This window comes from Oncorhynchus mykiss, chromosome 28 (genome assembly GCF_013265735.2).
Source record: "Oncorhynchus mykiss isolate Arlee chromosome 28, USDA_OmykA_1.1, whole genome shotgun sequence".
Classification (NCBI taxonomy): Eukaryota; Metazoa; Chordata; class Actinopteri; order Salmoniformes; family Salmonidae; genus Oncorhynchus; species Oncorhynchus mykiss.
The window spans coordinates 42,959,409-42,972,505 of NC_048592.1; positions in this window are offsets into that span (position 1 = coordinate 42,959,409).

The window sequence follows — 13,097 nt, forward strand, 5'->3', positions numbered from 1 at the left end:
CTGGGACTTGGAACCTGTGGGGTTTAGGTGACACTGTCAGATTCAACAATTTGGTACATGATCGGTAGGTAACCAAGATTTAGGTAAATCTGCGTTGATTTTTTGGTGCCTTTAGTCTTTTTTGTATCTCCAAAACGCGTAACAGTTGGTGGAGTTGGTGCCTCTAAGGCAGGCGGATAGTAGAGGGCCTTTTTACCGATGACTGTGTTTGACTCATATGATTGTGTTTTGTTTTTTGTGTTTTGTGATTGCATTTCATGTATTGCGTAATTGATGTGTAACACTGAGTGTACAAAACATTATGAACACCTTTCTAATATTGAGTTGCACCCACTTTTGCCTTCAGAACAGTTAGTCAGGAATGGTCTAACCCTAACACTAACACTAACCCTAACCCTAACCCTAACCCTAACCCTTTTGCCTTCAGAACAGTTAGTCAGGAATGGTCTAACCCTAACCCTAACCCGTTTGCCTTCAGAACAGTTAGTCAGGAATGGTCTCAGGGTGTCAAAGAGTTCCACAAGGATGCTGGCCTATGTTGACTCCAATGCTTCCTACAGTTGTGTCAAGTTGGCCTGTAGTGGATCTCTACTCCAAATAGCTTGTTCCATCTATCAGGAACTGGGATTCAACAGACCAGGCAATGTTTTTCCAATTCTCCTGTGTCCAGTGTTTTCGCTCCTTAGCCCACTGCAACCACAGTCTCTTGTTTTTTGCTGAAAGAAGTCGAACTATGTTAGGTTTTCAGGTGCCATACCCAATTTGTGTCAAGGTACACAACAAGTTGTGCATTCTTTAAAAAAATTGTGTCATTCCTGAACCTGTGACCAGAAACAAGCTACATATTGACAATGCCGGAATAAATGATCTAGTGATTCTGTTGAATCAAGTGTAGTTGTTTGTATCAGTTCATAAACCATGTGCCATGGAATCGGTGCATCGGAAATCTCTTCCCATTTATTCTGCAACCTGTATGGAGCAGCTGGCAACATTTTTGTCCTCAAACTAAACTGGTATATTTTTCTAATTATATCAATACTTTCAGCCAATTTGTATCTTTAATAAATGGGAAGACAAACAAGTTCCCTACCTTTTCCCACTTCCACTTGCTTCCTCCATTTTTGTGGTAATGCTGCAATCAGTTGGTTGTAACTTTGATTGAGCAGACATTCCCATATATTTTTGAAAGCTGGATATGTGACATAACTCCACCGTTTCTATTTATAATATCATTAAGAAATATAATACAATAAAAATTAATGTTGTAATATTTGTTCTATCTTTTCTGGAGGATAAAATTGAAATTGTAACCAGCTTTATATGGCTTGTTTAACTTCTTTGGGACAGGGGGCAGTATTTTCACATCCGGATGAAAAGCATGTCCAAAGTAAACGGCCTGCTACTCAGACCCAGAGGCTAAGATATGCATATCAGTAGTATATTTGGATAGAACACACTCTGAAGTTTCTAAAACAGTTTGAATAATGTCTGTGAGTATAACAGAACTTATTTGGCAGGCAAAACTCAGAGGACAAACCGTTCAGATTATTTTTTTTTAGGTCACTCTCTTTTCAATGGGTTTTCATTGGGAATCCAGATTTCTAATCAACTTTCCTGCAGTTCCTATCACTTCCACTGGATGTCAACAGTCTTTAGAAATTGGTTGAGGTTTTTTCTTTTGAGAAATGAAGAAGTAACACGGTTCAGAATGAGGGTAGAGGGAAGTGCACTCTTTGTTAGAGGCGTGTGACCTGAAAGCTAGCTCCACTTTGTTTTCCTCCGGTATTGAACACAGTATATCCCGTCTTCAATTGTATCGATTATTTACGTTAAAAAATACCTAAAGTTGTATTGCAAAAGTAGTTTGAAATGTTTGGACAAAGCTTACAGGTAACTTTAGAGATATTTTGTAGTCACGTTGCTCAAGTTGGAACCGGTGTTTTTCTGGATCAAACGCGCCAAATAAATTGACATTTTGGAGATATAATGACGGAATTAATCAAACAAAAGGACAATTTGTGATGTTTATGGGCCATATTGGAGTGCCAACAAAAGAAGCTCGTCATAGGTAAGGCATTCATTATATTTTTATTTCTGCGTTTTGTGTCGCGCCTGGAGGGTTGAGGGTTGAAATATGATGGTCTGTGTTTGTTTACTGGGGTGCTATCCTCACATAATAGCATCGTTTGCTTTCGCCGTAAAGCATTTTTAAAAATCTGACACGTTCGCTGGATTCACAACAAGTGTAGCTTTAATTTGGTATATTGAATGTGTGATTTCATCAAAGTAAAATTTTTATAGTAATTTATTTGAATTTGGTGCTCTGCATTTTCACTGGATGTTAGCCAGTTGAGATGCTACCGTCCCACATATCCCAGAGAGGTTAAGAAAGGCAGATACTTTAAACAATGTTTAATTTTCAGTCTGTGTAGTCTGTATAAAGGCAAAAAGGCACAAAAAAGTATGAGCCTTTCTTATTAATCAACTGGAGAACCAGTTCAGGTTGAAATATAACTTATGTATGAATTAAGCTTTTAGTGAGAGGTTAAATGCTTTAATATTTAATAATTTTAGCCCCCCAAACTCATATTCATTATAATAATAGGCATGTTTAATTTTGTCTGGCTTAGCGTTCCAAATAAAGTGAAATATGTTTTGCTATGATTTAAGAAACAAGTCGTCTGGAGTAGGTGGTGCCCCTTAGTGGTCTGGAGTAGGTGGTGCCCTTAGTAAGTAAGTAAACTGTGATCGGACCAAAGAGTTCATCTATATGATTTTCTCATAAATAGACAAGTATTTACCTCTCCATGATTGTAGAATCCTATCTATTTAATCTATTTAATCCATCTAATTCTATCTATTTTTGCAAACCTTCTATTGAAATTGATTGTGGTAAGTTATTTTTGGAGATATGAATTCCAAGTATGTCGACTTCACCATCAACCAATTTTATTGGTAAACTATTGGATTGTCTTTTAACGATCCAATACGTAATACGGTACACTTGTCATGATTAGGTTTTAGTCCAGAGAGTCTAGAAAAGAGGTCAAGATCTTTAATGAGACTGTGCAGGGATCCAGATTGCAGACTTAAGATAAAACTTGAGTCATCGGCATACATTGATACTTTTGTTTTTCACCCCTTGATTTCTAACCACGTGTCACATTCTGACCTTAGTTCCTTTGTGATGTCTTTGTTTTAGTATGGTCAGGGCGTGAGTTGGGTGGGCAGTCTATGTTCTTTTTTCTATGATTTGGTATTTCTGTGTTTGGCCTGGTATGGTTCTCAATCAGAGGTTTAAACAAATAACATGAACAAGCACCACGCTGCGCTTTGGTCCTCGCCTTCTTCCACCGACGTCCGTTACACCACAATGTTATTATTGGATCTGATTTTAATAGCTAGCATTTCAATGACCATAACAAATAGAGACAATGGACAGCCTTGTTTTATAGTTAAAACATACTAATAATGGATCTTTGAGTACATAAAAATAGGTCTAGAGGAGATCTGCATGGAGGAATGGGCCAAAATACCAGCAACAGTGTGTGAAAACCTTGTGAAGACTTACAGAAAACATTTGACCTCTGTCATTGCCAACAAAGGGTATATAACAAAGTATTGAGATTAACTTTTGTTATTGACCAAATACTTATTTTCCACCATAATTTGCAAATAAATTCATAAAAAAATTTGAAGTGTACCTATGATGAAAATTACAGGCCTCTCTCATCTTTTTAAGTGGGAGAACTTGCACAATTGGTGGCTGACTAAATACTTTTTTGCCCCATTGTATATTCTGGTAATCCGACCAATTGAACATATGCGGTGGTACTTAATGAATATGATGTCAGTTCGGTTGTCATCTGAGACATTCTCATCAATGATAGGGTGACATAAACTCTACAGTGGAAAGTCTGCACATTGTAGTTATCGGATTCACATGGAATTGTTGTTCAATTTAAATGTTTGAATATAAAATTATTGGTGAAAAGATTAAATGTAATTTTAGCTTCCAAATGAGAGATTTGGGTTTTCATAAGGTTAGGGCTCTGCTCAATCAGTGGCCCGCCCCTGTGAAGAGACATGGGTTATACAACTTTTCAAACACACCCTTCTTGCTCCCCTTTATAAAGCCTTGACGAAAATGTAACCTCCTGTTCCGAGGATGTGAGGACAACGGTCCATACGTTAAAAGGACTAACATGTCAACTACAGAACTAAGCCAACCTCAGCGTGTTGCTTGGTTGCGAATGGTATGAACTTTGAACTCTTATTCACTACAGAAGTGATACCTCCTAGCCGTTGAGTTAGCAACAGCAGCTGCAAACGTGGGCTAGGAAAGAACAGCCAGAGTATGCCGTCTACCACACTACGACGTTACTACAACGTATCCAGTTTACCAGCAGAGAGATTCTTCAAAAGACAAAGGACTCTGTTGGGCAACACGGCCTTCCATCTACCACCAACCTACCGAAGCGCAGCACAGAGTAAATATTTATTGCATTTTCCTTTTCCAAATGGGCGGTAATTTAGAATGCATAAGATACTGTATTTACGATAGCACAGCTTCGCCCTTTGTTCCTCAGTCTTCCCGCTCTTTCACTCAAACCCAGCCCCTTTTCTTTTGTGTAACAAGCTGTCATATCTGTTCCGTCTGCTAGGGATGTTTTCCTTTATGATATAATTTGTAATCAAGGTATGATTCATTCTGTGTATATGTAATTCTGTGTTATTAGTTAGGTATTAACTAAATAAATAATTAAACCCAATTTTGTATTGCTGATTCAACTTGTTAGCCAGGGTTCGTGAAGAATTTACAACTTTCAGATAAGACTGAAATAAGGTGACGATTAATATTGACTGCTATTGATGTAAAATATTACTAGGTCTTTAAGAGTTTAATCGGAAGATAACAGCTCTATAAATATTATTTTGTGGTGCCCCAACGTTCTAGTTAATTACATTTACATGATTAGCTCAATCAGGTAATATTAATTACAGAGAAAGGATTTTATAGAATAGTATGCCTTATCAATTAATCTGGCATAGCCAAAGACACGACAACAGGTTTAAAGGGTTAGGGATATCTTCAGCATTACAGGTTTAGAGGGTTAGGGATATCTTCAGCATTACAGGTTTAAAGGGTTAGGGATATCTTCAGCATTACAGGTTTAGAGGGTTAGGGATATCTTCAGCATTACAGGTTTAAAGGGTTAGGGATATCTTCAGCATTACAGGTTTAGAGGGTTAGGGATATCTTCAGCATTACAGGTTTAGAGGGTTAGGGATATCTTCAGCATTACAGGTTTAAAGGGTTAGGGATATCTTCAGCATTACAGGTTTAGAGGGTTAGGGATATCTTCAGCATTACAGGTTTAGAGGGTTAGGGATATCTTCAGCATTACAGGTTTAAAGGGTTAGGGATATCTTCAGCATTACAGGTTTAGAGGGTTAGGGATATCTTCAGCATTACAGGTTTAGAGGGTTAGGGATATCTTCAGCATTACAGGTTTAGAGGGTTAGGGATATCTTCAGCATTACAGGTTTAAAGGGTTAGGGATATCTTCAGCATTACAGGTTTAGAGGGTTAGGGATATCTTCAGCATTACAGGTTTAGAGGGTTAGGGATATCTTCACCATTACAGGTTTAAAGGGTTAGGGATATCTTCACCCTTACAGGTTTAGAGGGTTAGGGATATCTTCAGCATTACAGGTTTAGAGGGTTAGGGATATCTTCAGCATTACAGGTTTAGAGGGTTAGGGATATCTTCAGCATTACAGGTTTAGAGGGTTAGGGATATCTTCAGCATTACAGGTTTAGAGGGTTAGGGATATCTTCACCATAACAGGTTTAAGAATGGTTTTCTGCAGCTAGTTTCACTCTGTGTGGCTAACCTTCAAACTATACATTGACACTGATACCGTCTCCTAGACACACACACTTCAAACCATGTCACCTCAAACCAAACCACCTCAAACCAACTCACCTCAAACCAACTCACCTCAAACCAACTCACCTCAAACCAAACCACCTCAAACCAAACCACCTCAAACCAACTCACCTCAAACCAACTCACCTCAAACCAACTCACCTCAAACCAACTCACCTCAAACCAACTCACCTCAAACCAACTCACCTCAAACCAACTCACCTCAAACCAAACCACCTCAAACCAACTCACCTCAAACCAACTCACTTCAAACCAACTCATCTCAAACCAAACCATCTCAAACCAACTCACCTCAAACCAACTCACCTCAAACCAACTCACCTCAAACCAACTCACCTCAAACCAACTCACCTCAAACCAACTCATCTCAAACCAAACCATCTCAAACCAACTCACCTCAAACCAACCCACCTCAAACCAACCCACATCATACCAAACCACATCAAACCACCCCACCTCAACTGATACCCTGTTCTGTCCTTTCCCCTCCCAGACACAGAACCCTGTAGTGTCCTTTAAATGACTACATCTGGACTTCACACATAATAATAATATTCTGGACTGGAAATTAGGCTTCTGCTAGAGTAGAAGCCTGAAAACCCAGCGTACGTCCAGGAGAAGGACTGGCCTGCTACAGTTGTAATACGGTTGTATCCTACATTGTGTGACTTTTAACTGTGTTGTTGTATAAAACATTAGAGTCACTGTGTCATGGCTCTCCTCCTAATGGACATGTGATGTAGACTCACAGGAGGTTCTGTGAATATCCTCCCTCAGGTCAACGTTGTGAGTGGAGGTGAGACCCAGGGGGTGGGGGGTGGGGGGGGGGGAGACTACAGGTGAGAGGTTCCCAGGAAGTTGAGAGGAAACTCACTTGGTTGTCTCATCGTCACGTAGTCATCGTTACAACACAACAGAGGGTATTTTAGGAGCCAACCAGGGACAACCCTCCCCCTCTCGGGGAGGGAGGTAGAGAGAGACAGAGGTATGTAGAAAGAGAAAGCAGGAGACTGAGGACAACCAACCAACTGTATGGAAATGTGATCTCTGAAACACTGTGTTTATTTCAAACCAGATACTGCCACATCAAACAGAGGCTTTGGTAGTTGTGTTTATTTCAGACCAGATACTGCCACATCAAACAGAGGCTTTGGTAGTTGGACAGACATGCACCATTGATATCCATCTTCAAAGGACTCTATCTGCCCATTCATGTTGTGGATGAATTCAATGAACATTATTCCACAGACAAGCAACAGTATACAGGGTCTCTATGTCTGTAGTATACAGGGAACAGTGCAGGGATGCATCTGGTTTTCAGGGGAAATGGAAAAGGAGCATGTGACTGGAATTACGCTTTTGGACGTTAACAAGGCAACACTCCATCCTCCACGTCTACTGGTTAAACAGTGCAGAAGAAAACCTCCCCCATCAGTTTTCTCTCTTCTCATCAGGGCCAGATTGAAAGGAAAACCATTAGGTCATCACTTATTAGCAGACCAATGGACATGAGAGATCTGTTAGACTGAGAGTCCAACAAGAGAGATCTGAGAGTCCAACAAGAGAGATCTGTCAGACTGAGAGTCCAACATGAGAGATCTGAGAGTCCAACATGAGAGATCTGAGAGTCCAACATGAGAGATCTGTCAGACTGAGATCATGTTATATTATATCTGTATCTATCAAGCGCAAATAGTCGGCAGCTAGTTTAACTTTTTATCGTCTTTTTGAAGTGTGTCCTCGGTTTTAAATGCTCTCTGTGTCGTGTATTCATGGAAGCAAAGGAAACCAGGCTTCCCCCCAAAAAATACAAAAATTACAAAAAACAAGTAAAATGATGTATCTGTCTTCTCTCTGTTTCATAATTTTCCTTCAATTCCCAAGAGAATTAACCTGTCTCTCCAGAGAAAGCATCATAAACCACGCCCCTCTGTCTGACTCTGTCATAAACCACGCCCCTCTGTCTGACTCTGTCATAAACCACGCCCCTCTGTCTCTGTATGTCATAAACCACGCCCCTCTGTCTGACTCTGTCATAAACCACGCCCCTATGTCTCTGTATGTCATAAACCACGCCCCTCTGTCTGACTCTGTCATAAACCACGCCCCTCTGTCTCTGTATGTCATAAACCACGCCCCTCTGTCTCTGTATGTCATAAACCACACCCCTCTGTCTGACTCTGTCATAAACCACACCCCTCTGTCTGACTGTCATAAACCACACACCTCTGTCTCTGTTTGTCATAAACCACGCCCCTCTGTCTCTGTATGTCATAAACCACACCCCTCTGTCTGACTCTGTCTTAAACCACGCCCCTCTGTCTCTGTATGTCATAAACCACACACCTCTGTCTCTGTATGTCATAAACCACGCCCCTCTGTCTCAGTATGTCATAAACCACGCCCCTCTGTCTCTATATGTCATAAACCACGCCCCTCTGTCTCTGTATAACATAAATTACCTGCCTAAAATGTTCGGTGCAGGTGTTGGTAACAGGTAACCTGTTTGCCTTACAGGGTAGCCTAGTGGTTAGAGCGGTGGACAAACCCCTGAGCTGACAAGGTACAAATCTGTCGTTCTGCCCCTGAACAGGCAGTTAACCCACTGTTCCTAGGCCGTCGTTGAAAATACAATTTTTTTCTTAACTGACTTGCCTAGTTAAATAAAGGTAAAATAAAAACATTAAAATAAATAAAAACACCTGCGCAGAATGTTGTGCAACAGGTCATTCATATGTTATCCATACTGGCCAATGATTATACTGGTGATTCTGATCCAACCGTTAATTCATACATTGTGCCTCCGGCCTGAGAGGATGGAAGTTCAATATGTAGCTGGAGGTAGTATGCTAATGTTAACTAGCTGGCTAATTGTTTCCCATGAAAGAAAGTTAGGTTAGTGAGCAAGGATTTTAGCCAGGTAGCTTAGGACAACAAAACTGAAAGGTTGTACTGTATGACAGAGTCATAGACCGTTTAGACAACATGAAAGATGAGGATGGCATCGGTGTGTCTGCAAGTAGGATGTGTCAACGTGTTTTCTATACTTATGCACACACACAGAAATCAGTACCATGGACAGCCACATAATTTTCACCTTACGTTGATTGGACTAAATCGTTTTTGGTACCTTTCAGTTGTCACTGTATCAGACTAAGCAGATGTATTAGATGATGTTGAAGTGTTGAAGTGTAAATGGTGCTGGAATAGTGGAGGCAGCTCCTGTTTTCTTTGTGACTTGCAGTAACTCTCCGTGGTTCTAAATCAATAATTGTTTTGTCCCCAAATGCCGGAAACATTACCTTGCTTGACCATACTGTAGGTCATGTAACTGGTTGTTATAAGAAAAATGATTTGTTGGCTTCACCAGACAGATTTCGCTCTCCGGTTTGGTGATGAAACAAATGTGTGGTTGAATTTATTCTGCCACTGTGTCTTCTTATTGTTTCGGCCTTAGGGCCTATATATCACGGTTACAAGGCATATGAATTAACAGGCTATAGAAGCAAACAACGAACTTATCACAACACACAGGTTGTAATATGTAGAAACAATTATGGCTTGTTTTCCCCAGTGATTTACCCCACGCGCCGTTACTGAATGTAATTTAAAATCAAAGAAAGTTGAACTGAAAACTCACCGTTGAGCCCGTTACCAGAGGGCTCGAGAGCGCTCTGTGAAGTCCCCACTCTTCCGCCACCAGCATCTGGCGCGTTCAGCTCCTCTGACAGCGACTGTCTCGTGCTCTGCCGTCCGATCTGGTTCGAGGAGGAGACGTTGAGGCGCACGCTCCTCTGCCTACCGTGGTCAGACTTCGGGGCGGAGAGGCTCCGGTCAGTCTCGTGCTCCGGTTCTGAACCAACTTTGACCAATGCGTGTCTGGTCCGTCTGGTCAGGGCAGACGTCACAGAGCCCATGGCTTCAATACTTATTTTTAGTGATCAGAGCAGCAGGTCTTTAATAAGTTAAAGTGCAGTGAAGGACGCATAATATGGATATTAAAAAACATTCCAAGTGAAGTCTTCCAGTAGGTTTGCAGAGAAACAGCCTGGTTCCAGCTACTAAAACTCACTGGGGAGAGTAGGGTGAGGGAACTTCTTCATCGTTCAAATTATTAGTTGGTTCATCGGTTTTCCTCCTCTCCTTCCCCGCTGACTGTAGCAGCCCAGTTCATGCTGGGTGAAATTAGATGAAATATTTCCAGTCCAGGACAGCGGAGCAGAACAGTGTTTGGGTTCATCATCATCCCACAAGCCTTTCCTCCTCTCATCCTCCTCTTCTCTCAGAGGCATCCTGTCTGTCGCCAGGGGATGGCGTCACATGGTGGAGAAAGTTGCTATGTCAAACACAAGGGAGTCTCGAGGGCAAAGACCTGCAAAAACAAGCTCAGTAATGAGTCTGGTGCTTGTCGGATGTATTAATACCGCAGGATATCAAGCGCTCCGGAACACCCGGGCTCCTGAGTGTCGCAGTGGTCTAAGGCACAGCATCTCAGTGCAAGAGGCGTCACTGCAGTCCCTGGTTCTAATCCATCTGCATCACACCCGGCAGTGATTGGGAGTCCCATAGGGCGGCACACAATTGGCCCAGCATTGTCCGGGGTTGTAAATAAGAATGAGTTCTTAACGGACTAGCCTGGTTAAATAAAGGTAAAATGATTGATGTATTTTCAGCTCTGCTGCAGTTTAGAGGGATTTGTAATGGCCAGTAGGCATCGTTCTACAGCACCCATCCAATTGAAGGTGGCATGGGGAGGACTGCTCATTGTAATAGCTGGAATAGAAAGCTATCAAACACTAAACATTTTCAGCAGTTTTTTTAAATGTATATATTTATCATAGTTAATGTAATCCTAGAATGGACGTGAAAAGGTCAGCCATGTTGGTCAGGGAGATGGTCAACCGTGGTTTGCCAGTGTTGTCATAAGATATGCAGGCAAATTGGAGCATGGGAGGGGCGGAGTATGAGTTCAAATCAAATCAAAGTTTATTTGTCACCTGCGCCGAATACAACAGGTGTAGTAGACCTCACAGTGAAATGCTGAATACAACAGGTGTAGTAGACCTTACAGTGAAATGCTGAATACAACAGGTGTAGGTAGACCTCACAGTGAAATGCTGAATACAACCTTACAGTGAAATGCTTGCTTACAGGCTAACCAATAGTGCAAAAAATGTATTAGGTGAACAATAGGTAGGTAAAGAAATAAAACAACAGTAAAAAGACAGGCTATATACAGTAGAGAGGCTATAAAAGTAGTGAGGCTACATACAGACACCGGTTAGTCAGGCTGATTGAGGTAGTGTGAACATGTAGTTATGGTTAAAGTGACTATGCATATACTGTACACGTAGGCACACAATGCAAATAATCTGAGTAGCCATTTGATTACCTGTTCAGGAGTCTTATGGCTTGGGGGTAAAAACTGTTGAGAAGCCTTTTTGTCCTAGACTTGGTACTCCGGTACCACTTGCCATGCGGTAGTAGAGAGAACAGTCTATGACAGGGATATGTGAAACGGTGCTCCGAGGGTACTCCGTTTGTACATATTTTGAAGCATGCACAGATGCAAGCTTCAACGGAAAGTATGCAAAGAAATGAAAAAAAAAGATTTAAAAATAAATAAACAAAATATACACTCCGACCTTAGAATTAAATGTTGTCTATGTTACCACATCGCATATGTTGTCTTACTACACTATTGTATCTTGATCAGTTAATAACTACATGCTCAGTTAATTTTGTCACGTTTACCTGCATACAGTTGAGCACGGGGGTGGCAGCATCATGTTGTGGGGGTGGCAGCATCATGTTGTGGGGGTGGCAGCATCATGTTGTGGGGGTGGCAGCATCATGTTGTGGGGGTGGCAGCATCATGTTGTGGGGGTGGTAGCATCATGTTGTGGGGGTGGCAGCATCATGTTGTGGGGGTGGTAGCATCATGTTGTGGGGGTGGCGGCATCATGTTGTGGGGGTGGCAGCATCATGTTGTGGGGGTGGCAGCATCATGTTGTGGGGTGGCGGCATCATGTTGTGGGGGTGGCAGCATCATGTTGTGGGGGTGGTAGCATCATGTTGTGGGGGTGGCGGCATCATGTTGTGGGGGTGGCAGCATCATGTTGTGGGGGTGGCAGCATCATGTTGTGGGGTGGCGGCATCATGTTGTGGGGGTGGCAGCATCATGTTGTGGGGGTGGCGGCATCATGTTGTGGGGTGGCTACAGGTATAAACCCTGTATAAACTGTATTTATAATTATATGACAATATTTTAGGTTGACTATAATTATATTAAAACATTTCTGATACCCTACTTTTATTAAGTAAAATAAGAAAATGCATCACCTATGCCTCTATTGCCATTAATTCCAATTAGTGGATTTGTTTTGGATTTCTCCCTGACCAAGATGGCTGCCATTTTCACCCCATTCTGGAACTTTTAGGGCTTATGACTTAGCCCCTTTAGTAATTTAGTAGGATCTTTATGAGTTATGCCTTGTTTAAGTACATCAATATCACATCATTAGAACAAGAGTTGTGTAAATTATCCAGCTGAGTGGGGCATCTGTGTCTCTCTGGGCAGCACCCTGTGTGTCGTTCTCAGCATCACCACCTGGTTGCAGTAATCAGCTACTGTTGGCTATCAGGCAGACAGTCACCACTGTTGGCAATAAGAAATGCAGCAAAGCTCTACTCAGGTTTATTCTGTCTGGTTTAAAGGGGACACACTTATAGTCATTCTTCTTGGAGGGTTTCTACAGCTGTGATGTTGCCTGGAGAACACTAGAAGTGAGTGAGAGGAGACCTGAGAGCTGTGTTCAACATGTGATTGTGCCCACCTCCCGTAGCAGTAAGGTGTAACCCTTCACCACCGACCCAGGACCAGTTTAACCCTTCACCACTGACCCAGGACCAGTTTAACTCTTCACCACCCAGGACCAGTTTATCCTGATCCAGGTATTTATCACACCAGTTTAGCCCTTCACCACTGACCCAGGACCAGTTTAACTCTTCACCACTACAATTTAACTGTATGACTACGTAATACCACCGTATTTCCTATAAAGTGCACCCTACACTCTTAGAGAAAGATGCTATCTAGAACCTTAAAGGGTTCTGTCTCCAATTGGGACAGCTGGAGAACCC